Genomic DNA, 26,184 nt, shown 5'->3' with positions numbered 1-26,184 from the left:
TCGTCGAGCTTCCCATATTCTTGCTCTTCTTTATAACGTTCTTTTCAACCCCTCTACTCCCCCATATCTTAAAGAGCGTTTCTTTTATCTCTCCTCCGTCAGGCCTTCACGGAAATATCTACTTATTCCCCCTCCATCCTCTACGAAATTCTACAATGATTCTTTTACTTTTCGAGCTGTACGGCTGTGGAACAGCCTGCCGTTAGATATCAGGTGCGCAAAAACTCTTCAAAGTTTTAAAACCTTACTTAAAAATCATTACTTATCTCTTCCTTAATGTGCTGCTGTGTATATATTGTGTATGTATGTATATATATATATATATATTTATATATTTATTTGTGTTATATTATTTATTTATTTATCTAAAATTTACTATATGTACTGTCTGATTAATGTATGTGTAATTCCTGTTCCTCTAATTATTTCGTGCACTACCTGTTTATAAAAACTTTTGTTCTTCATATCCTGCTACCCTAAGGTTGTCTGGAAGAGATCGCTCACAGCGATAAGACCGCCTGTTGCTACCATTATTTACATTGTATATCTGTTTTAAAAATTTTGTTTCTTTGTGGTGCAATAAAGAATATTTATTATTATTATTTATTTATTATTTGTATTTACTCGTACATTAACGTAAGCAGTTATTTCCCGTAACACCCAGCATCACATGGCGACCCTGCCAGTGCGATTTCATTATCATTGTGCCCTCTTGCTGCTAGCTGGCCCGTTGGGACGATAAGAGCGCGCCATAACAGGACTGTGATAGTTATACTGCAGACTCTTGTGTCAGACACATGTCATGTCAAAGAGATCAAACATCGTCAAAAATATAACAAACTATCGAAAAATAACGAACGAAAAATATAACGAACTATGCCTTTTCTCGTAAATTTAAGTTTTACAAAATACACTAGGACTAGAAATTACAAGGATAGGTACGAGTATTACCGAACATGCATTACAAATTTGAGATCCAACTGTTGTAGCACTTACCTGAAAAGAAAAAAAAATACATTAGTAAATACACATACATAAAGGAAACAATACTTTTTTTAAATAGATTAGAGCCCGAACCCGAAAAAATCACCTGAGATAATACATACTATAATTATCTTATGGGGCCTAACCATTACCAGTCCGTCGGACGATATCGGCCTGTCAGTTGTTCGAAACTGTCAAATTTTTGTTCTTACTGACAGGCTGATATCTGGTAATGGGTGGGGCCCTTTAGTGTTAGTATGACCAAAGATAGATATAACTCCGTAATAGATGGATACAGTCTAAGGAAAAAACGTGCCTCGAAAATCAAGAAAATTTGATTCTCGTTCAGAGGGCGCTACTAGCTTTGGCCTACTGTCGTATAGATGGCGTTGACGGTTTCGTTTGTAATTTAACAATTTTAACGCATATCAGTGAAAGAACATGGGTCAAAATCATAAAAATAATTAATGCAAATAAAAAAAATCATTTATCCATATTTAAATACATTTTATCGTATTTTTATAAATCTTCATTTTTAGTTTTAAAGTGTGTCGACAGATGGCAGTGAATTTACTGGGGTTACAAAATTTACTAGTTCGCCTAGTTTACTAGTTTTATTTAGTTCGCCTTTGTACTGCCTATTTCTGTGCCATATTTGTGTTCTATGTCTTTGTACAATAAAGAGTTTATACATACATACATTATACATACTATGACAGTACCGCTCTAGTATATGTTACTCTATGGTATGACTTACGACAGTTTAAATTAGAACAAGTCCGTATACTGCAAGTAATATTATAATGTTATTAACCGCTTGTTTTCATTACAATTGCTTTAAATCGCAGTCGGCTCGTTATGGTTGCGGCCGGTGAGAGGTGGTTATGTCATTTAAACGAAGTATTTGTATAATTCAGTCAACGTTCTCATTAATGCATTAAAATCGATATGATTTACACATAAATTCAATAGGAAACACACTAACACAAACCAAACAGTCCATCCTTTTACTTCTTTAACTAGTGATTAATTAGTATTAGTGGTAATTAGTTAGTATTAGCAACCAAATTAGCTTGAACTCTAAATGGCTTAACAATTAAAGTCCGTGACCGTACATCCTAAGTAAAATCGTAGTTGAAGAAATAAAAAAATCTAAGTTGAAGAAAGTAAAACAAATCGTAATCGATAAAAGTATTTTAACCATACCGGCTGGTAAAGGCTCTCTTCATTGTTCGTAAACTGATGAGAGAGTTGCATTTTATCCACATGTGAGGCAAAGTAATCTGATGCAAATTTTTGATATGGTGGAATTGACTTTTAAATGATGATATGGAGTAATAAATATGTAACAACGTTCATTTTGGATTTGGTTTGATTTGATTTTGTTTGATATTTGACAGTTAGTATTTTCCTTGCGTTGGTGTGGTGAAAAATTTTGTGTTTCACTCAGTGGCAAAATTTGTTTAACCCTCGTGCCTCGAAACCCTCGCAACGCTTAAGATTCCACTTTTCGAACCACTCGCTATAGTATGAATTATCTCAGATAATTTTTTGGGCTCGGGCCCTAATCTAATCTATACGCTCGTGGTTCAATTTTGGAATCTTTCGCTTGCTCGGGTATCAATATTAGCACAAGAGGTTAAACAACAAATTTGCCCCCTTGTAAAACAAAACTATTTCGATTGGGTTTTTTGATTGATCTTCTTGTTTTCAAAAACATTAATTAGGTACTTGAACTTAAATACATTCAGCGTTTATAAATTTATGTTAAAATGTTAAAAGTGTTAAAACACGGGCCGAGTAAAAAGTTCATATTTGCAATTAATTGATAGCATGTGCCTGTAAGGTAAACATTTACACTTGATCGACTTTCATTAACTCGTGCGGAAGTTAATTATCATTCGGAATGACAGCCATTCCGATGTCTCCGAGAGAAATGACAGGCAGGCGGATTCCAACACGTGTATCCGTGTCTGAGTAAAAAATATAGTGTGTTTTTGATATAACTTAATACACCTAAATTTGTCGCGATCTTAAGCGGCTACTTCTAGCCCTGTCCAGTCGAGTCCAGTTGAGCCAGCCTCCTTCACTGCAGTGCATACTACTTTTATCACTGCAGAGATAAATCGTTTCTAAAATAGCTCTTCCACAGAAAGCTTATCTCTAGAAATTACTAAAAGCCGATAAGCAAGCGCCCTCATCTAATTACCAAGACTAATTTGTATCGATAAATTACAATTTAGTGTCAACAATGACTAATTCTCGACTGAGATAGCCGCTCTCATTCTCGTGACCATGTGCTCGAAATGATAACAACTGAGTAAACTTTATTAATAAACATGAAACGATCAATTTATTTTCGATATAGTGCAGTAGCATTTGCAGCTATGTAGGTACATATTTGATTATACGATGTATAATCAGATAGTACAAATGTTCGACCATTTTAAGGTGACATATTCGGATGTTAACTGGGTCAAAATTCTTTTCACATCACCTATTCGAAAAAGGGCTTTTTCTTCCCCGCTGGAGGGATTAAAGTGGCACTTTCTTCCCTGCTAGGAGGGATCAAAGTGGCACTTTTCTGTTCTAGGACATGACTTTTTCTTTTTTGCATACAATTTTTTTAGGTTAAATAATTTCCTCGTAGGTGATGTGAAAAGCAATATGTGTCACATGGTAGCAAAATTATTTCCACCTTGGGCGTTAACACTTGAACTCGCCATACATATGTCATTTTACTCCCTCGTGACACAATCTACTATTTCGTCGTCTTGTTTTTTGTCCCCAAAAATGTGAAGGAGTGGAGCTTTTTGTAAGAGATGAAATTAATTTTTCTCAAGAGAATTATAATCTACGATAGCACCATAGATGTAAGTAAACCTACATCTATGGATAGCACTAAACTTTTTTTATTTATTTGATAAAAGACAAAAAATAGAAGCATGACAGAGTGGTCGGAAACAAGAAAACGAAAAGAATTTTGACCCAACTGCAGCTGCAATACTTTTGCGGAGTCGTTGCCGCCACTGTAACTGTAAATTTTTAGGGTTCCGTACCCAAAGGGTAAAACGGGACCCTATTACTTAGACTCTACTGTCCGTCTGTCTGTCTGTCTGTCCGTATGTATGTCACCAGGCTGTATCTCATGAACCGTGATAGCTAGACAGTTGAATTTTGACCCAATTTATATGTTGTTTAAGATATTTTTGCGAGCTTCTACAAAGAAGCTCCTATACCTACCTTACACAAGTAAGATGTAATGTAATAATTATAGTAGGTGGTTCATGTCCTACAAGTTTTTACAGTTTTTTTTAACGAAACCAATCTGATATTTTATTACTTACATTATTTTAGAGCAAATGACTTGCAGAATAAATCGTCAGTATTGGGTCGAAGCACACAATAGCAGCAATATTTCAATACAATTAATGTCACTCTTCCGTTTTGCGGTTGAGCGAGCGAGCAGTTGTAACTGAAAACCTGATAGATTCCCATGGGTGCGTGTGCGCAGGGTTCAGTCGTAAAGCAAACCAGAGTAACATGACCTCGACTTTGCATTAAAGATACGAATTTAATAGGTATCCATCGCATTCTTACGACGAATTCTTAACAAGATTTGAAAAGGCTTCTTCGATCGATGATGCTGATTTGCTGAAGTGCTTTCCCTTTCAGGATTTGAAGTTTTCCAGCCAAAAACGACCTTGAAGTTAAAATTTAGATTCTAATTTAATATTTCTTTGCCGTCTGTGTGAGACTCAAGGCAAGGGGTTATAACTTCGTCTAATTTGCAATCTCTCTTTGGCTACACATCTCGAAAAAAACTAAGAGTTTAGAGAGGCACCTTATACAATACGAGTAATTTACGAGTAATTCGACTCGCCTCAACTCGATACCGATTCGAATTACACCCTGGTTGACATTCCAGTGTAGCCGACCATGCGATTATGATCGACTGCACAGAATTCGACGATCGATGCCGATGCAATGAACTCAAAACCACTACTTATTTCATTCATTCTTTTACTGTTCTCCATCAAAGAGAATATACAGCCTGACCAGGAATATATGATCACGCGCCATGTTGCGGAATTTCACTGGAACTAATTTTTTCAGATGATGTATTTCTGTTGCCGCTATAACAACAAATACTAAAAAAGTGCGGAACCCTCGGTGCGCAAGTCCGACTCGCACTTGGCAGGTTTTTTTACAGGTATTCCTTTATTTTTACCTATAAAAAATACAAATGGTAATGTAATCTGAACTGTATACAGTAATGTACCATGTTACCACGTAGCATACTAACAAAGTTTTTGCGAGCGTTAAAGATGTACACGGTGCATATTAACAATGTTTTTGCAAGTATACGAATCAAGTTTTTATGTCTAACTGTATACTACGGTCAATTACTTGCGTTATAGGCGATCACTTCATTTCCTTACGATATTTATGCATATACTAGCATCTGCCCGCGACGTGGTTTCCGTAGAATAATGATTTCCGTGATAAAAACTATCCTTTGACCTTCCTCGGGACAATCGGGACTAGCAGTGTAGCTAAAAGTTGCAGAACTTACAGGACATTCTCAAAATTTCCGAGAATTTCTGGACATTTTCATGAGAAAATGCCATGCAAGTGTCCACTTTTCCCGATCAGGATCAGATTAGGGATTATTACTTTTGTTGTCGTAGCGATAGCGATTGTCATTTTTGCTAGGCAGGCTGCGCAGTTCATATGCGAAGAGGGATTGAGTTACCGTTCATTCAGTCATAATAGAATATATTTATTTGTAGTAATTGTACAATTGTAATAATGCTTTCAAAAATGTTATTTACCATAATTTATGGTTAAGAGGAGAAAATAAATATAGCATATTGGAAGTAAAGAACAAATTAAAAAAAACACTTATAGATAACTTACCTTGACCTTAGCAACCGTGTATTATTATTTAAATTATATTTGTTGTTGTTTGTTATTTTAGCATAGTGTATCCTTTAGATAGAAACATTTATTTGTAAAAGGATACTTTATTATATAGGTATATTTTTTCTAAGACTAACTTTAATGTCAAACTTAGGGTAAGCATAGGAAGATAGCAACTTAAGTAGGTGCATAAAATTGTAAAAAAGAGCCTCGCCAACAAACTGCATATGCAGTTTGGCGAGTAATTTTGAAATTAATTATGTGCCTTTGAAAAAAAAAGAAAAAAAAAATACATTAGGCGGTCTTCACATTGGATAAGGGACGTCACTAGTTATGCAGGGTGTTCTTAATAATTTTACGATGCGAATAGGTCATACTGAGTAACTTTTACTATGGGACCAGCCCAAAATCGCAAAAAAAAAAGGGGCTCTTCCATAAAAAATATCAACATCAGACCAGCCAAAATGCATGAAACAGACAATTTTTTTCCGTCATTTCGGGGTTGGTCCCATAGTAATAGTTGCTCAGTATGACCAGTACATACACATCGTAAATTATTGCAGGCTATTAAAAAAACACCCTGTATACACGCATAGCATGCGAATTCGCATAAGTGTAATAAATGTTTGGCTTTCATATTATGCACATTTGTACCGATTCGGGACACACTTACCATAAACCTTAATTAATAACCGACCATTTTATAGGGTGATAATGATAACTTACACTATTACTGTAGGGTGTGTCTAACTCAATGAATCTAATAACCTATTGTTGCTTCCACTAAACAGTCCATCATTATCATCTATCTTATCTCTCAACATTAATAATCAAAACGAATCCTAATTGTCATTCGAATAAGGTTCCAATTTCAAAAACATTCAAGGATACATACTGTGCGCATTCGATATCACGCACTTTGACTTTGTTGAACTTTGTGCAGTGTTAATAAGGGTGGTATTAGTGTGATTCGGTAGTACCAAGCCCACACTGTTAAATGACTGTTCGTGAATCTTATTACAAAGGGCGTAAGGTCCACCGATGGACAGTTAAGAGTGTTGCTGTTTGTACCATATCGTCGCTATACTTACTCAACCTCATATTTGCAACAATCATTTGATGGAAATATCGCTTTTCTTTCATTCAGAATACGGGGTGTTTTTGTCATCAAACGAGTGTTGCAGATACGAGGTTGAGTAAGTATAGCGGCGATATATAACGCGGTATGATTCCTATTTGGAATGGACAGCACTTTCTCGCTTCAATTTGATGGGCGTTATTTCAATTGCTCTTTGACACGCTCAGGAAAACCAGTTAAATTGAACTTTTGGATTAGTTTGTCACAGAATAAATAAAGTTTGCCGTGAAAGATAGTGAGTACTATTAGTTATTCTGTGATAGTGGTACCGTAAGATTATAGTTTTTTTTATCCGTGGATTGTGGAAAATATAGATATATATATCAAATTTTTATTTACTTAATTTACCTCAGCTGTGCTCCATTTTTTTGAAATTGAAATTAAATACCCTGTTTTACGTAGGCGACCAATACGAACGCGAAGCGAAGCGATGCGGTGCGGGGTGAATCAATCCTTTAATACCTATAGAAGTGTCCTACGTGGGCGATCTCGTTGCGAACGCGAACGCCTTAGGCCCGCCGCGTTAGCGTGTTGTTCGACTTGTTCGCTTACGTAAGACGCAGCGTTAAACAGTTCGATGGTCTACTATCGTTTTGACCTATTTTTTTACGGATCTCTACGTTACAAAGTGAATCGCTAGAGCGGTTAGCTTGCCAAGAAATGGGAATATTGTATTTACGTTGTATTTTCACGGTATGTGATCTAGATTTGAAATTTTAAATAGCTATGAATGCGTATGAATTTAGGCAGTCTTAGCGTGCTGTTAATTTCGTTTTCAGTACAAGATTTTGCCGATTTTTGCACTATCAGGTCTATCGCGAATTTATTTTTCACCTCAGCAACTCGAACAAGCCTACTTTCGTCACTCCCTGGAGCTTTTTAATTTAGTGAAGGCCATGAACTTCATACTACGATACGATACGGTACGGTACGGTACGGTACGATCCGGTCCGGTCCGGTCCGGTCCGGTCTCGTATCGTATCTTATCGTATCGTACATATTATAATACTTTTTTTCTGTTTATTCTGTGTAATTCGAAATACATTTTAACCTTTAATATGTTCTCACTACTGAGGTGAAAATTTATGTGTGCAACACGAGAGCAAAGTTATTTTACAACTCGTGTTTTTGAGTCCCTCGCTACGCTCAAGATTCTACCTTAGAATCACTCGCTTCGCTCGTGATTCAATTATAGAGTCTTTCGCTTTCTCGGGACTCAAAATAAACACTCGCAAGAAAAACCAACTTTCCTCTCTTGTTGCACAAATAACTATTGTTACATTTATTTACCGACGTTTCGACACATTTTCGACACAGGTTTCACTGTTCGTGGTCGCGGCTAACTGACGTCCCAGCAAAAATATAATAAATTCGCGATAGACCCGATTGTCAATGTGATTTAATATGTGTTCAAAACGCGAAAGTCTTAAATGTTAAAAATCAACAAGAATTCCTGTTGCACCAGTTGACTTAATGAAATTGTGTCAAAATATTTTCAGGAAAATGAGGATTACGATGGAGAAGCGGTCGCCCCCTTTCCTCTTAAGAGTCCGTCTAAGCTAACTTTTACACTGACTTGAACAGAATAAAGTGCGGCAGTGCCATTATAAACTTTACATTTTCATAGAAACTCAACATTCTTCATGACACCGCCACACTTTGTCCACGGCAATGCCATGCAGAATTAGCTTTGTCCGACTAGAAATTATTCGGTTATTGTTATAGTCACCGGTGTCATATGAAAGACCGAATAAGATCGAAGGACATTCTATCTCATGAACGACCTCCACCGTTGTTTGACTTCCGCTGTTTTTTCCGGTATAGAAAATAACAGATCAATTCAATGTTATCATTGGCCTTTACGAGTTCACGACTAAGACATTTGTAGCGTTTTATGGCGCTTTTACACTTGTTTGTCAGTCGGACTATATAGTACTGTAAATGCGTAATATGACGCATCCATCCTGTCCACATTTACCCTCAATACTAAGATTAAAATATTTCGCCTAAATACATTTATTTTAAAAGAATAGATACCCAAAAAACCGGCCAAGTGCGAGACGGACTCGCGCACCGAGGGTTCCGTACTTTTTAGTATTTATTGTTATAGCGGCAACAGAAATACGTCATCTGTGAAAATTTCAACTGTCTAGCTATCACGGTTCATGAGATACAGCCTGGTGACAGACAGACAGACGGTCAGACGGACAGCAGAGTCTTAGTAATAGGGTCCCGTTTTTACCCTTTGGGTACGGAACCCTAAAAAAAACACGTCCACCGCTGACAGCATTTAAGATGACTTCAAGACCTAAAAAAAATTAAAATAAACAAATACATAGGTTATACCTAATAAGATAAAAATCTTTCGCCTTAATACATTTATTTTAAAAGAATAGATGCCCAAACGAAATCAAATCACGTCCACCGCCGCCAGCATTTAAGATGACTTCAAGACCTAAACCAATATTATTTGCTGATGTAAGAATCTGCAAACAAATTTACATTACGCTTATCTTCCATAATCTCCTCTCACAAAATTATTCTTTTAAAAATACACTTTAACGTTGTGAAAATAAGGTTCAAAGTTGATAATCACTCAAGTCTGAATACGAGATTTGATTGGATTGGACCCTATTTAATTCTACTCATGTGCCCAATCCTCAATTTGACGTTAACCTGAAAATCTCGTATTCAGACTTGAGTGATTATCAACTTTGAACCTTATTTTCACAACGTTAAAGTGTATTTTTAAAAGACTAATTGTGTGAGATAGGAGATTATGGAAGATAAGCATAATGTAAATTTGTTTGCAGATTCTTACATCAGCAAATAAAGTGAGAAAAATCTTTTTAGAGCACTCAATTTGTGAATTTAGTATAGACACAGTTTTCTTGATTGGCAGATAATATCACAAAAAATATAAATGTGATTAAATAAATAATAGCCGGTATCTATACTTACCCCTTTTTTTGCATAATTCGATACATAGCCATTAATAGACCGAGCGTAACTAACCTAAATATTTCTTACCTATGTCCGGAATCTAAAGCGATTCTCGTGGAATTTTGTGAGCAATTTCGGTACGTTTCTTCTATAAAAATGTTCCAAATGGCGGTAATTGGCGTAAAGGACTAGTGTCAGTCGAATTTATGGCATTGAAGACCATTGTGAGTTCGCTGTGATAATGATAATGACTCAAAGAAAGTATTTTTATATTTTTTTTATTTTTAAATCTCATGAAGCTTATCGCGAGGTCTTTCAGTTCACGGAGTCACTAGTTAATAGGAAATATCAAAAATAATTGTGGGATTTGTAATGTAGGTTGCATTTATATACATAATATCAAAGATAGATATAACTCCGTAATAGATGGATACAGTCTAAGGAAAAAACGTGCCTCGAAAATCAAGAAAATTTAATTCTCGTTCAGAGGGCGCTACTAGTTTTGGCCTACAGTCGTATAGATGGCGTTGACGGTTTCGTTTGTTATTTAACAATTTTAACGCATATCAGTGAAAGAACATGGGTCAAAATCATAAAAATAATTAATGCAAATAAAAAAAATCATTTATCTATATTTAAATACATTCTATCGTATTTTTATAAATCTTCATTTTTAGTTTTAAAGTGTGTCGACAGATGGCAGTGAATTTACTGGGGTTACAAAATTTACTATGACAGTACCGCTCTAGTATAAGTTACTCTATGATAATATGTATACATATTAGGCTACGGTTACCACCGGTTGTTTGTCATCGACGTAGATATTAAAAGATATCATAAAAAAAGTGCAGCTAAAGTGTGCCTAGCTAGAAGCACGTTTTATCTAAACAAGAACATTAATTTTATAAATTCTCTACCAAGTTATTAGAATTAGAAAGGAGGACAAGTAATAATTAATGAGTTTTCTAAATTTACATGAAATTATTACGACCCTATTAAAACATTTTTATATCGGGTCTATCGCGAATTTATTTTGTTACCTTTCCAATGTTTAAGAACAAAACAATTTCGCGATAGACCTGTGGGCTTAGCACGGTAGCATTCTTATCGCCTGTCACCGTGCCTGTCACGTTCTAACAAGTATGGAAGTGCGAAAGTGACAGGCATAGTGATAGGTGATAAAAATGCAACCATGCTGACACCGCTGATATAGGTATGTTTTAACATGTCATGTGTTCAAAATGGAAAGTTTTAGATGTTATATTAGATTAGGAGCATGTCTACATAGATTTACCATATAAGCAAATGGAAACGGCAAATTATTTACCACCTTATTGGTTGGTTTAGAAACGATATAATATTTTTAAACCAACCAATTGTATTATAATAACGGATACTGGATTCCTATTGCAGCAAAGACAAATATAATTAGTCAAAACCCCAGTATACATGTCCCTACTAAGATTATAAATGCAAAGTATGTATTTCTGTCTGTCTGTCACCCCATCGCGCTTAAAACGCAAAATCTAATTTTAAAAACAATATATATAGTTGTCCTGTAGTAGGTTTACGGACGATAATTTTGCGTGATAAAGTCATAAGAATGTCACGTCACGTTACCATGGAGATCTGTCCACAACGTTACCATGGAGATCTGTCCACAACGTTACCATGGAAATCTGTCCACAACGTTACCATGGAGATCTGTCCACAACGTGACACTTTTTCGTGCATGCTACCGGTGTTCATCGATTTATAAGACATCACGTCAAAAAAAAGAAATTGGTATGAATATTAGTTGGAAGCCTGAGAAACGACATGATTCCGTTTGTCAAAGTGACATTTTTGGTTGAAGAAATGTCACTTGCCACTGACGTAGATATCCGTATCGTATCGCAGTAACATCTTATAAGCATTGTTCGAATTGGGCCGAGTATACATTATGTACAGGCAAAGAGTATATAATAGGATAGAGCGGTACTGTCATAGTAAATTTTGTAACCACAGTAAATTCCCTGCCATCTATGGACACACTTTAAAACTAAAAATGAAGATTTATAAAAATACGATAAAATGCATTTAAATATGGATAAAAGATTTTTTTTATTCGCATAAATTATTTTTATATGATTTTGACCAATTTCGATATTTTCTTTCACTGATATGCGTTAAAATTGTTAAATAACAAACGAAACCGTCAACAACCTCTATGCGAGAGTAGGCCAAAGGTAGTGGCGCCATCTGATCGAGAATCAAATTTTCTTGATCTTCGAGGCACGTTTTTTCCTTAGACTGTATCTATCTATTACGGAGTTATATCTATCTTTGGTACAGGCAAAGCCTCACGACCATCGATAGTTGCGGTTACCACCGAAGCCGGTTTGCGGTTAGTATATCTCGTTTGTTCGGTGCTTAGGATAATGTGCATTATTTATATATTTGCCTAAACATCTAGTGGTTAAATAACAAATATTACACTTTACAAAAACCATTTTAGCGTAACTGAATGTAAATTGTACTTAATGTTGATTTCATGATTTGTGTTGATTTTAGTGACGATGGCAACCATCATTGTGAATTATTGTAAATTCAATGTCATCCTGCGAAGGCTAAGGTTGTTATATGTACATCCATTATTTTACTGATTTCATGCAACATTATCAATTTATTTTGTTTGTTAGGTTACCTACACGCAAAAGTTAAAAAAATATGTCCTAATATTTATCAGTACGATTTTTACTCACTATTATTTTTAGTCGCTTTTGGCGACATGTTTCGGATTCTTTGGGAATCCATCCTCAGGCACGAGTGTCCGCGGCGGTTGTTCGTCGTGCACTGCCCGCGCCGCCCGCCTGCGCCTGCGAAACATGTCGCCAAAAGCGACTAAAAATAATAGTGAGTAAAAACCGTACTGATAAATATTTTGAAATATGTCTCACGATAGTTTAAGTGCGATTATTGCAAAATATCGACGACAACAACGTATATGATTCTAATTGAAAAATGACAACTTTACAGGAGAGCAAATCAGAAGTAGAATCCTTATAATTTTTTTTGTGTTAAAGATAATAAACTGAAATTTGGCACACATGATTATAATTTTATTGTATTGCTTATTTTATTTTCATATAACTCAATTTAATGGTATTTTTCGAGAAAATGCAGATAGCCCACTAGATTAAGTTATAACGATTTGCTCACCGTTGTGTATACCGTTCTATCTACCACTTAGAATATTATACTTGGTTTCAATTTTCTTTAACAACTACGTAAGCAGGTCTATCTGGGACTTAGAACATTATACTTGGTTGTAATTTTCTATCAAATCTTCGTATGTAGGTCTATCTGGGACTTAGAATATTATACTTGGTAAAAAAAGTGTCCGACTCACTGTAAAAGATTCTATGTGTGAAGTAAGTCATCAAATTTAAGTCATTTGTTTCGATTATTTTTTTAAATTATATAACATAGTTTTAACGCACTATTTTTTATTTTATTTTTGGTTGCATAATTATTTTATATAAATCTGAATAATTATAATTTTGACACATTTTGCAGATAGAATCATATTCGACATTAATTTTATAACTTAATAATTATGTAGAAAGTACTAAATAAAAGTAAAAGTTTATTAGTTGTTATTAAAATTTATTAGATGTGTTGTTTATTCAATATTATGTAATAAAAATGTAAACCTGTTACTAACACCTTACATATCAGTCTACATCACGGAATTAGTCAGGAAAAAAGGAGCACCTTTAAACATTGTTCTTACTTATTTACCTTAGGGTTTACTATCACATTGATAAATCTTCTTTAATATCACGTATCATCTTTCTGACAAAATTACGTATTCAAACAAGTCTTTGAATCAATCAATTGTGAGACATAATTCAATCAAATGAATAATGTCTTACAATAAAAATAAAAACAAACGTCAGGATCAAGATATTTTCGCGAAGAACCTGGGGGCACGGTGCCCCCGCCAAGACGAGCAAAGCGAAGCGCACTACCTACCTTTTCTCGAAGCGCTTTGTCGTTTTTTTGAACCCTCATTACTTGGGTTTAGATTATACCAGATAAACAAAATTCTCGGCATATGATGTCATTAGTAGACTTAGTAAGCATAAACACTTTCAATTACATAACTCTTATTTACTATAGATTTTATTCATATCTAAAAAAAAAAACAATTTCGTCACTCACTCACTCACTGATGATCTTCAAAACATTTAGGGTCCTTCCCGAAATCCTAGGAAGCTGAAATTTGGTATATAACATAGTCTTAGTACACAAACAACAGAAAAATTCAAAAACTTGAAATTTTTAGCCCCTAAGGGGGTGAAAAGGGGGGTAGCATTTTGTAGTAATAGTTTTCAACCCTCAAATCACCCCGTAAGGGGGTGGAAAAGAGCGTTAGGGGAAAAAAGGGGGCTGAAGTTTGTATGGGGAATCAGTAAAAAGCAGATTGTGGAAAATATGCCTTCAGATACGTATTTCAGGATTTTTAATAGTAAATTACTCCCAATCCTTTAAATTAGGGGATGGAAAATTGTCATACGCAACTTACAAATCCAAAGTGAAATCCCACTAAAAACATTTTCATGTAAAATGTTGCCAAGATGAAAGAAACCATTAGGCTCGCACTGTCAAAAACTTAATATCAGATCTCTTGTAGAGCCAAGCTTCTAACTACTTGTGGGTAGACCTACTTGTAGTTAGGGCTCTACATCTTAGTCAAATTTTTCGTTTCGTTACTACAAGAACTATTGTATAATAAAGAATAATGCATAAATTTTTCACCTTCCGTCCATGTGACGGTAGCGAAACGGCCAAGCCACAATACATAATTCGTGACATTCAAAGAAGGATCTCTAATATTTTCAAAATTATTCATACAATCAAAGTTTTGGTTGTCTTGCCTGTCTGGAACTGTATTTGCTAACTGGGGTGACAATGTTTTTTGTTTTTTTAAATATAATTCCTCGCATGATGCTTCGTCCATCCTTAGTGGTGACTCTGAAAGTCAAATACCTACCATGCATATTAAAAGCAACATAGATTAAGCTTTAACATTATGTGCATATATTCATACGTAAAGCTATATTAGTGGTGCAATGTAAACAGTGACCAAAATAAGGATTAGCTATAGGTACAACAAAACTGCCCGTATAAAACCTTCATCTAGGATAGTTATTTTATTACACATAGCATAGCATTATAACATAATATTACGCTTAAGCTTTTTATTATTTAAATTAGCACTTGCAATGAAAGATATGACTATTTTGAGTGTGTTCAAAAACAAATAAAAAAAAGGTAAATAGTTCTAAGTGACTGATTAAATGGCGTAAACAGTTCTAAGTGGCAGATAGTCCTGCGTGCGTAGTTCTCTTAAATAATACTTTTCGCGTATGTAGTTCTATATGTCACATCGAACACTTTACACATTTTTAAACGTATAAACATAAAAATATAAAGAAAATGTAAATAAATATTACATACCTCAATTTTATTGTGGTCGATTTATTTAGTTCTGGTTTGATGTAATCCGTACCCGATCTTTTTGCTCCTGATTTTAATGATTCCAACCATCTCGCACGTTTCTCCGTCATGATTAACAAACTTTATATTTGTAGTAAATTGATCGATCGAATGAATTCAACAAAATTCTTACAAAAACTCAAAATTAGGACAACATTAACGTAATAACATGTTAATATTCTCTAGAAAACGATCGAAGCATTCACAACCGTTGACTAGCCGGTCCGCCGCGAACTGAGTGCGATGTGGTAAATAGCGCTCCGTACGCGCGAGTGAGTGAGATGGCATTCATCGCGTACGATTCGATGTGGCACTTGGAATGGTGTTCGTGTTAGTATACAGATTTTCGACTCAGATGGCACTGTATGCGTCATTTAAAAATCTATACTAAGTGACATTTTAAGAAAATTCTTATACCAGGCGATAGGTTTCGACTTCTAGATCATTATGCTACAGCTGACGTAGTTCGAACCTTTTAGCACTTTGCACCTTGTACGTTGTTGTCGTCGATATGTCCTTGTAGGTATACAGCAGTTTGTTAGGGTTCCGTACCATAAGGGTAAAAACGGTACCCTTATACTAAGACTCCTATGTCCGTCTGTCCGTCTGTTTGTCACCAGGCTGTATCTCATGAACCGTGATAGCTAGACAGTTGAAATTTTCACAGATGGTATATTTCTGTTGCCGCTATAACAACAAATGCTAAAAAGTACGGAACCCTCGGTGGGCGAGTCCGACTCGCAGTTGTCCGGTTTTTACAGACCCGTTTTTAATGTTCTAAACTGTATAATTAAAAAGAAATATTGACTAATTTTCGTCACAACCGTTGTCAATGCACCCACATATTGCACCGCACAAGATCATCCCACAAGGGCAGCCCAAGTACATTGATACAATTGACATCATCCTGTATCTGTCCCCGCATCCTGTCATTCACCAATCTCTACACCGATTATAGACTTTATAATAAAGGTTTAAGGTTGGTTTTCCAGTGGTTAGCGATATATCAATCACTAACCACCACTCTGATTGTCACTTGATTATAGAGTTTATTTGAAAGAGTTAAGGTTGGTTTTGCCTTGGCTGGAGATGAGGGGCGGTAATAAATTTCAGGATGTTACGGTGTTCAATGTTGATTTGATTTAAATATAGCTTTCAGGGATCCATTTTAAGATTTGGTTGTTCAAGGATTTGCAATTGTTACATATTATTGTAGCATCGAAAAGGGTGTTAGGCAGGGATGTGTAGCGTCACCGTGGCTGTTTATTTAATCTGTTCATGGACAGTAGTTTGCATGATTTGAGAAATGATGAGTGTGGGCTGAGAATGAGTGGGTTACCCGTCAAATGTCTTCTTTACGCTGATGACCTGGTATTGCTAGCGTCATCGGGTGAAGAGTTGCAGGAGATGGTAACTAGAATGCATGGATCTTTTGAAAGGAAAGGAATGAAAATAAATGTAAGTAAGACGAAAGTTATGGTATTTGAAAAGGAGGAATATATGACAAACTGTGAAATTTTGATTGGTCAAGAAAGAGTAGAACAAGTGAAAGAGTTTGTGTATCTGGGAACATTATTCACTAGGGACGGTAAGCATGATAAAGATATTGAAAGGAGAGTGAGTGCTGGAAATCGCGTGAATGGGGCACTTAACGCTTTTATGAGCAGCCAGAAGGTGTCGCAAAAGGCACGGTTGGCTGTGCATAGAGGGGTGCTGGTGCCTACACTTATGTATGGTAGCGAAAGTTGGGTATGGCAGAAGAGGCATCAAAGCCAAGTCAATGCAGTGGAAATGAGAGCGTTGAGAAGTGTATGTGGGGTGAGATTACAAGATAGAATTAAGAACAGTGTGATAAGGGAAAAGTGTGGACTGAGCGAAGATGTAGTGACAAAAATTGAGAAAGGTATGTTGAGATGGTTTGGACACGTGGAAAGAATGAGTGAAAGGAGGCTAACAAAGAGAGTATATAAGGGAGAGGTAGAAACGGGAGTTGGAAGGGGCAGACCTCGGCGGACTTTATCTGATCAGATCGGGGAAATCCTGAAGAAAGGCCAGGTCAAGAGCACCCTAAACCGGCGAGCGTGTATGAGGAATGTTATGAAAGTGAAGGAAGCGAAAGAGGTATGTCAGGATCATAACCGTGTTATTGTCTTTACATACACATACATACATACATATAATCACGCCTATTTCCCGGAGGGGTAGGCAGAGACTACGGATTTCCACTTGCTACGATCCTGAGTGTTATGACACTGATGCGGTTTTCGGATACGGCGAAGTTGTTAAAGTGTAACAGCATTATAGGTATATCTACAGCGTTCGCACTACCGCCGCATTTAAAAACCGCAACAGTGTGTTAACTGCCTTAAATTTAATGTAACGATATGGTCTAATCTTACTAAAAAAATATTTATAAAAAAACAAGTGCCCATTTTATCGTTCCATAGCTTAAACTTTCTGGGCCGTGTTGCATAATAAACTACAAGTAATATTACAAGCGGAACTCCTTTTCTAAATCGACTTATTACAAAAGGAAGTTCCGCTTGTAATATTAGTTGTAGTTTATTATGCAACACGGCCCTGGTTTCGTCATTTCCATGTGAGTAAGCGGTAGTGTAGCCTATGGGTGGTTGCAACTCCAGGGCAGTCAATAACTCGTTAAAAACCTATAGGTTCACTTTTGGACCACCATTACGGTTGAGAAAATCGCGGCAGGACGCTCATTCCACAACTGGAACGTTGGCGGAAAGGAATTCCTCTGAAACCGCACATTGCCGGCCGATTGACCTTAGTCGCACCTGATGACAAGTCAAGACAGAATATTTAGATCAGTACGGTTTCACTCACTATAATTTTTAGTCGCTTTTTGCGACATGCTTCGGATTCTTCGGGAATCCTTCCTCAGGCACAACAAGTCAACAACAACAAGTCAAGACAGAGCCTAAGATGGGGCTGACCGGTTCAGTAATGTAGAAGTATAGTTCCAGGGTATGGGGGGTCATCCATTAACTAAAGAAAGAGTGCAAATCAATATTTTTTTATATAGCCGATATACTTATCATCATCATCATATATTTAAGAGTAAGACTCTTGTCGGTGGAGCAATTTCCATGTTTGGCGGTCCTCTGCCTTCTCTTTGACAGCCTGACCACACGACGTTGAGTTTTCCATTATTTGATGCATGTACGCTCTCCTTGGTCTTCACTTCTTCCTCTTGTTGCCTTGCTTGTTGTTGTCTTGCTCTTATTTACTTCAATTTTCCCTCATGTTTTTGATAAATTCGTCGTCAATATCTTGCTTAACTTTGCCTGTTTTGCTTTGGAAATCCCACCATAATACCTCTACTACTAACTAAAACTTTATGAAGTGAATTCACGAGTAATTTATAAATAATTAACTGGTTAACTGGTAGAGAATGCCTTCTGGCATTAAGCTCGCCTTTTGTACAACTTTTACTGTGCAAAAAAGTTTCAATAAATAAATAATGTAAATTTGAAAAATGTTTTAGTGTTCAATTGGATTTGATCAGTAATGTTTTACAGTTAGTATTTTTCTCGCGTTGGTGTGCTGGAAAATGAATACGAGTAAGTATGTTTAATTCGGTAGCAAATAGACCTGTACCAATAACTTCTGAGGTTATAAGAATATTAATGTTGCTTATTTTTTATATATAGTTTCCAGACCATATACTAAACCTAAAAATAATATTTTGTGTCATCCTAGGTATTTGCTTAGGTAGAAATTTAGGTATTTCTTTTTTCAATCAGCATTCTGTAAAAAAAATATTCGAGACGAAATTCTTTGTTTCCCTGTAAAGGCAAAGTGGCTTCCGACGTACACACGCATTTTGTGTCATTTTCATCCACGGGTATAATGGCATTTAATAAATACCTAATATTGATCCTAAAACGCCTAAAAAAATATTAGAGTCGGTAAGTGAAGTGTTGTACTTTACAGAACATTGTTATATGTTATTCAAACAAATCTGTGTCAAATTCATCCACCGCTTTTATTTAAAAAAATTTTTTTTCTAATTAACACCCTGTATCTGCCACAAAAAAAAATTCATATTATTAAGTTTACGTCTACAATATTATAATACCACATTGAGACATCATTCATAATTTGGGTCATTTTGATCCACGGTTTTTTTACTATCTGGCAAAATAAAACTCAATTGAGCAAGAAGGGCGTGCGCGGGGAAGGGTACCTACGCGGGTGGGGTGCTTATTATACTTGCCGCAATATCAGCTGGCGACTGAGATCTTAATACTATCTCCTTTACCCTTGTTAAGACCAACCAAGAGATGGCATTATGAGCTGTCTCGCCACTTAGTTTTGCGATATAGTGTATTTATTTCATTCGGAGGCATAATTACATTGTCTTATCAATCTTACCGTAGTAGGTATATAAATATAATTAAAAATAAACTGTAGGCTGCACTCCTCATACTGACCAACATTTGTGACGTTCCTAATCAAAAGGTACCACTTTCTCTGACAGGTTATTTGTATAAAGATATAATCAAATTTCGTCTTTATGGTAAACGACAAAGTGGTACCTACCTTTTGATTGAGAATGTCACAACAGCGACTTAAAAATTACTTTTGTTTCGATTTTTAGTAGACTTTTTAAGTTTATTTTAAGACGCAATTTATTGTGATTTTTGTTATGTTTAAGCGTGGCAAGCAACATTAATTACATTGATGATGATGTTCATTAAATACAATATTTTTTCATACTATACTGAACTGTCACCCTATACATGAGAATGAACAGCGCCCTCTTGACAATGATCATATATTACTGGTCAGGCTTTAATATGTGTCATAATTTAGTAAAGTCCCCTTTGTGGATTCTAAGTTTCCGAGTTACAGCAGTTTAGTGAAAGCGTTTTTTTTTTTTAAATATAAATTAAGGGTTGAATAAAGAGGAAAGAAAATTTGATTATTTTTGCGCTACGACGCACGGTTTAGGAGATACAGCCCTATAAAGTTTTTTTTATTGTTTTTTTCTTTTTTACATTGTGTTTTTTGTATATTACTTTGGGGTTTCATAAAGGGGAACGAAAATTTAATTATTTTTGCGCTACGACGCATGGTTTAGGAGATCAAGCCCTATAAAAAAAACTCTTTTTTTTGCGTTTTTTTTTTGTATAAATTAATGGTTACATAAAGGGGACCGAAAAGTTGATTATTTTTGCGCTACGACGCACGGTTTAGGAGATACAGCCCTATATAGATTTTTTTCTTTTTCTTTTTTACGTTTCTAAATCTTAATTAAGGGCTTCTTAAGGGGAACGAAAATTTGATTATTTTTCGCTACCATGCACGGTTTAGGAGATACATCCCTAAAGTTTTTTTGTTGTTCTTTTTTCTTTTTTTTGTCATTGCGTTTTTTGTTATTACTTTGGGGTTTCATAAAAGGGAACGAAAATTTTATTATTTTTGCGCTACGACGCACGGTTTAGGAGATACAGCCCTAAAATGATTTTTTTCTCTTTTTCTTTTTTGCGTTTTTAAATCTTAATTAGGGGCTTCTTAAAGGGGAACGGATATTGATTATTTTTGCGCTACGATGCACGGTTTAGGAGATACAGCCCTATAAAGTTTTTTTGTTATTATTTTTTTCTTTCTTTTCCTTGTGTTTTTGTATATTATTTTGGGGCTTTATAAAGGGGAACGAAAATTTTATTGTTTTTGCGGTACCACGCACGGTTTAGGAGATACAGCTCTATAAAGTTTTTTTTCCTGGTTTTTTTTTGTTTTTTTTAAGTATTAATTACGGGTTTCTTAAAGGGGTTTTTTAAATTATTTTTGCGCTACGACGCATGGTTTAAGAGATACAGCCCTATAATGATTTTTTTTTTAAATTTTGCATTTTTTTTTTAAATATAAATTATGGGTTGCATAAAGGGGAACGAAAATTTTATTATTTTTGCGCTACGACGCATGGTTTAGGAGATACAGCCCTATAAAGATTTTTTTATTGTTTTTTTTTTCTTTTTTTCTTTTTTACATTGTGTTTTTTGTATATTACTTTGGGGTTTTATAAAGGGGAACGAAAATTTTATTATTTTTGCGCTACGACACATGGTTTAGGAGATACAGCCCTATAGATTTTTTTTTAAATTTTGCGTTTTTTTAAATATAAATTATGGGTTGCATAAAGGGGAACGAAAATTTTATTCTTTTTGCGGTACCACGCACGGTTTAGGAGATACAGCTCTATAAAGTTTTTTTCCTGGTTTTTTTTTGTTTTTTTTTTTAAGTATTAATTACGGGTTTCTTAAAGGGGTTTTTTTTAATTATTTTTGCGCTACGACGCATGGTTTAAGAGATACAGCCCTATAATGTTTTTTTTTTAATTTTGCGTTTTTTTTAAATATAAATTATGGGTTGCATAAAGGGGAACGAAAATTTTATTATTTTTGCGCCACCACGCACGGTTTAGGAGATATTATATCTATATACCTATATATAGCTATAATAGCTCTATAAAGTTTTTTTTCCTGGTTTTTTTTTTAAGTTTTAATTAAGGGTTTCTTAAATGGGAACGAAAATTTGATTATTTTTGTGCTACGATGCACGGTTTAGGAGATGCAGCCCTATAAAGATTTTTTTTGTTGTTTTTTTTCATTGTGTTTTTTGTATATTATTTTGGGGTTCCGTAAATTTTGTTCTTTTTGCGCTACCACGCACGGTTTAGGAGATATAGCTCTATAAAGATTTTTTCCTGTTTTTTTTTTGTTTTTTTTTTTTAGTATTAATTAAGGGATCCTTAAAGGGGAACGAAAAATTGATTATTTTTGCGCTACGATGCACGATTTAGGATATGCAGGCCTATAAAGATTTTTTTTTGTTTTTTTTTTTCATTGTGTTTTTTGTATATTAGTTTGGGGTTCCACAAAGGGGAACGAAATTTTGATTATTTTTGCGCTACGACGGTTTAGGAGATACAGCCCTATAAAGTTTTTTTGTTTTTTTTTTTCATTGTGTTTTTTGTATATTACTTTGGGGTTCCGTAAAGGGGAACGAAAATTTTATTATTTTTGCGCTACGACGCACGGTTTAGGAGATACAGCCCTAAAATGTTTTTTTTCCACTTTCTTTTTTGCGTTTTTCAATCTTAATTAGGGGTTTCTTAAAGGGATTTTTTAAATTATTTTTGCGCTACGATGCACGGTGTAGGAGATACAACCCTATAAAGTTTTTTTGTTATTTTTTTTCTTTTTTTTCATTGTGTTTTTAGTATATTACTTTGGGGCTTCATAAAGGGGAACGAAATTTTTATTATTTTTGCGCCACCACGCACGGTTTAGGAGATATTATATCTATATATATAGCTATAATAGCTCTATAAAGTTTTTTTCCTGGTTTTTTTTAAAGTTTTAATTAAGGGTTTCTTAAGGGGAACGAAAATTTGATTATTTTTGTGCTACGATGCACGGTTTAGGAGATGCAGCCCTATAAAGATTTTTTCCTCTTTTTTTTCTTTTTTGCGTTTTTAAATCTTAATTAGGGGCTTCTTAAAGGGGAGCGAAAATTTGATTATTTTTGCGCTACGATGCACGATATAGGAGATACAGCTAATATAGGTACAGCCCTATAAAGATTTTGTTTCTTTTTTTTTCATTGTATTTTTCATGTATTACTTTTGGGTTACATAAAGGGGAACGAAAATTTTATTATTTTTGCGCTACGACGCATGGTTTAGGAGATACAGTCCTATATATTTTTTTACAATGCATGTGCTCGAAAAGTGCGTTTCCTACGGAGCCATATCGTGCGGAAAGTACTGCTTTTCCGCACTAGTGCTTTTTGTTTTCAATTTTTTTTTACAGTACATAGGGTGCTACTTTCTCGCACTAGTGCGGAAAAGAGCACTTACCGTGCATATGTCGAAAGTTTAAAGGGCCATATGTACTGTAAAACGTACGATACACGTGCGAATAGGTAATTCGCAACTCGTGTCGATTTAAAACACTCCTTTTAATAATTAAACTTATTTGCCATGACATGTTTTTTTATTTACTCGCACAATGCATAGTAAAACATTGTATGATACACGTGCGTAAAGATGATTTCCGCACTTGTTGCATAAATAGCAATTTTTTTTATCAAAGAATGAAAGAAAGTCACGGTATTAATAACCAAATTTTACTTTAGTGGTACCTTTTCCCTATCACTGTCACAAATGTATGTGGCGTTCACGTAAACGCGATATTTTTAAGATTTCCCTGCGCAATGTTGCCAGCTCGCTCGCAAATCAAACATGTACTTACAGTTCTTTTGCATAATGGTGACATTGTACAATATCTATGAGTTTTAAATAGGTAAAAGATAATTCGACGCATTCTTTGCTTTCTTGTTGTTGTTGTTTGCGTAACATCTTTGAATAAGTTGCGTTAATTTGGCGCACAGGCGAAGTAAACATGTAGACCTGTACCGCTGGCTATATTTTGACCCCTAGGTTATAAAAATATTAAAGTCAATTCTGTTTTCGCTTATGAATACTTTGTTAAGATGTAAATCTTACATTTTGTTTTGTGTCATATATATAATTTGCTTTTCTAGTAATTTGTTATTTTGTGGTAATTATTTTTTATTTTGAATTATTTTGGATAAAAAAATATTCGAGAGAAAACATGTAACTGTGTTGCATTTAGGATAGTGTTTTTAGTGTGAAAACATAGTTTGTGTCAATTACGTCCACTGCAATCTGATACTATGTCATAATATTCTAAATGACACAAAAAAAAAATTAGAGTTAAAAAAAATTACTTAGGTCGAATTTAATCGTTTAAATAGGTCCATTAAATGATTTTGTGTCTTATTAAGGCATAGCTTCATAAGATATTTGATGATTTTGTTGTAACAGGCTGTCACCGTTACAAAAGAATATTAAAGATATTAGAGTTTACATCTTATTAATTTGAAATGCGGGATAAATAAGATGTATGAATTTGTGTCACTTGCATCCACTGCATAAACAAATATTACAAAAATATTATTTGCGTTCAAACGAAGCTAGCGGGCGGTCTGAATGGGCAACGGAGGCCGTGCAGGGTGGGGCCGCGGCGTGACCTTGCCGTACGCAACGCATGTTTACTTCGCCTGTGCGCCAAATTAACGCAACTTATTCAAAGAAGTTACGCAAACAACACAACAACAAGCAACAAGCAAGCAGAGAATGCGTCGAATTATCTTTTACCTATTTAAAACTTATAGATATTGTACAATGTCACCATTATGCAAAACAACTGTAAGTACATGTTTGATCTGCGAGCGAGCTGGCAACATTGCGCAGGGAAATCTCAAAAATATCGCGTTTACGTGAACGCCACATACATTTGTGACAGTGATAGGGAAAAGGTACCACTAAAGTAAAATTTGGTTATTAATACCGTGACTCTTTCATTCTTTGATAAAAAAAAATGCTATTTATGCAACAAGTGCGGAAATCATCTTTACGCACGTGTATCATACAATGTTTTACTATGCATTGTGCGAGTAAATAAAAAAACATATCATGGCAAATAAGTTTAATTATTAAAAGGAGTGTTTTAAATCGACACGAGTTGCGAATTACCTATTCGCACGTGTATCGTACGTTTTACAGTACATATGGCCCTTTAAACTTTCGACATATGCACGGTAAGTGCTCTTTTCCGCACTAGTGCGAGAAAGTAGCACCATATGTACTGTAAAAAAAAATTGAAAACAAAAAGCACTAGTGCGGAAAAGCAGTACTTTCCGCACGATATGGCTCCGTAGGAAACGCACTTTTCGAGCACATGCATTGTAAAAAAAAATATAGGACTGTATCTCCTAAACCATGCGTCGTAGCGCAAAAATATAATAAGTACTAAATAATAAAACACTTAAGTAAACAATATAATAAGAAATCAGTTATTCTAGGAGGCGATTTTAACACTAATGTATTAGAAAATAATAAAAGTTCTTCAACTCTAATAAACTTAATGCTAGAGTACAACCTCACACAACACATTAAAGAACCGACACGAGTGACAAACACCTCGTCAACTTGTTTAGACTTGATTTTCACTAACTTTAAAAATAAATATTTAAATACGCGCGTCTATGACTTCGGATTTTCTGACCACAAAGGCACTCTTCTACATACAGAGATTACGGATAATAATAAAAAAAAGGATTTTAAGGCCTGGAAAATATATAAGCGGTTGTTTAATACGGATAATATATCAAAATTCAAGTCAGAGCTACAAAAAATAGATTGGAACCAAAAACTACATCCAGATAATGACGTTAACGTAAATTATCACATCTTCGAAAGTACATTAAAGGAAACCTTAAACAAATGCATTCCAAAAAAATTAACCACAATAAAATCAAACAATAAAAGAAAATGGCTTTCTAAAGGGATCAAATTATCATGCAAGCACAAAAGAATCTTAAAAACTTTAGTTACTTATACAAAAAATCCAATTCTTACAAAACACTACAAGCAATATGCAAAATTACTAAAACGCGCCATTTTACAATCCAAAAGGAATCAATATATAACATCATTATTAAACTCCGAGAACGTATCTATAGCTATGTGGAAAATAATTAAGGAACGCACAAACAAAGTCACCAAACGACCACAACACAACATTGAACTAGCG

The 26,184-nt window shown here is 34.9% G+C and overlaps 3 protein-coding genes across 5 annotated transcripts in view; 2 read left to right on the top strand and 1 right to left on the bottom strand.

Annotated features, from left to right (window-relative positions):
• LOC134749944 (alpha-tocopherol transfer protein-like) overlaps positions 1-17,663 on the top strand; it is a 214,942-nt gene extending 197,279 nt beyond the window's left edge. Inside the window, exon 7 of the transcript XR_010128529.1 lies at positions 17,583-17,663. The gene's annotated coding sequence lies outside the window, so the exon portion shown is untranslated. The remainder of the gene's footprint in view (positions 1-17,582) is intronic.
• Positions 1-26,184, top strand: part of LOC134749941 (retinol dehydrogenase 12-like) — a 463,382-nt gene that overhangs the window by 381,230 nt on the left and 55,968 nt on the right. The gene's annotated exons all lie outside the window — the stretch shown is intronic.
• The window catches only part of LOC134749906 (uncharacterized), a 188,946-nt gene that overhangs the window by 110,918 nt on the left and 51,844 nt on the right, over positions 1-26,184 (bottom strand). The window lies entirely within an intron of this gene.

Source organism: Cydia strobilella, chromosome 19 (assembly GCF_947568885.1).
Source record: "Cydia strobilella chromosome 19, ilCydStro3.1, whole genome shotgun sequence".
NCBI lineage: Eukaryota > Metazoa > Arthropoda > Insecta > Lepidoptera > Tortricidae > Cydia > Cydia strobilella.
The sequence above is the reverse complement of the archived record's forward strand: the minus strand, read 5'-3'. Positions and strand labels throughout refer to the sequence as shown.